Below are 1,331 nucleotides of genomic sequence, written 5' to 3'. Positions count from 1 at the left end.
TGATAATGTATACTTTACACCTTCCATCTCCTTCTGATAATGTACACTTTACACCTTCCATCTCCTTCTGATAATGTACACTTTACACCTTCCATCCTTCTCCGATGATGATGTACACTTTACACCTTCCATTTCCTTCTATTAAGAAAGTATACTTTACACCTTCCACCTCCTTCTATTGATAATGTATACTTTACACCTTTTTTCCTGTTAATTATATATACTTTACACCTTCCATCTCTTTCTATTAATAAAGTATACTTTACACCTTCTATTTCCTCCTATTAATAAAGTATAATTTACACCTTCCATCTCCTTCTATTGATAATGTACACTTTACACCTTCAATCTCCTTCTATTGATAATGTATACTTTACACCTTCCATCTCCTTTTATTGATAATGTATACTTTACACCTTCCATTTCCTTCTATTAATAGTATATTTTACACCTTCCATCTTCTTCTATAAATAAAGTATACTTTACACCTTCCATCTCCTTCTATTGATAATGTATACTTTACACCTTCCATCTCCTATTGATAATGTATACTTTACACCTTCCATCTCCTTCTGATAATGTACACTTTACACCTTCCATCTCCTTCTGATAATGTACACTTTACACCTTCCATCTCCTTCTATTAATAAAGTATACTTTACACCTTCCATCTCCTTCTATTGATAATGTATACTTTACACCTTCTTCCTGTTGCCATAATGTATACTTTACACCTTCCCATCTCCTTCTATTAATAAAATATACTTTACACCTTCTATCTCCTCTTATTAATAAAGTATAATTTACACCTTCCATCTCCTTTTATTGATAATGTATACTTTACACCTTCCAGCTCCTACTGATAATGTACACTTTACACCTTCCATCTCCTTCTATTAATAAAGTATATTTTACACTTCCTCCATCTTTACACTTTCTATTGATAATGTATACTTTACACCTTCCATCTCCTTCTATTAATAATGTATACTTTACACCATTCCATCTCCTCCTAATAATGCAAGTAATACTTTTACACCTTCCATCTCCTTCTATTGATAATGTATACTTTTACCTTCCTTCCATCTCCCCTTCTGTTGATAATGTATTCTTTTACACCTTCCATCTCCTCCTTTTCTATTAAAGTATGCTTTACACTTTCCATTCATAATTTATAACTCTTTACACCTTCCATCTCCTTTCTATTAATAATGTATACTTTACACCTTCCATCTCCTACATTGATAATGTATATTTTACACCTTCCATCTCCTTCTATTAAGAGTATACTTTACACCTCTTCCATCTCCTTCTATTGATAATGTATACTT

Source organism: Tachypleus tridentatus, chromosome 7 (genome assembly GCF_004210375.1).
Source record: "Tachypleus tridentatus isolate NWPU-2018 chromosome 7, ASM421037v1, whole genome shotgun sequence".
In the NCBI taxonomy this organism is placed as follows: Eukaryota; Metazoa; Arthropoda; class Merostomata; order Xiphosura; family Limulidae; genus Tachypleus; species Tachypleus tridentatus.
This window is presented reverse-complemented; position numbering follows the sequence as displayed.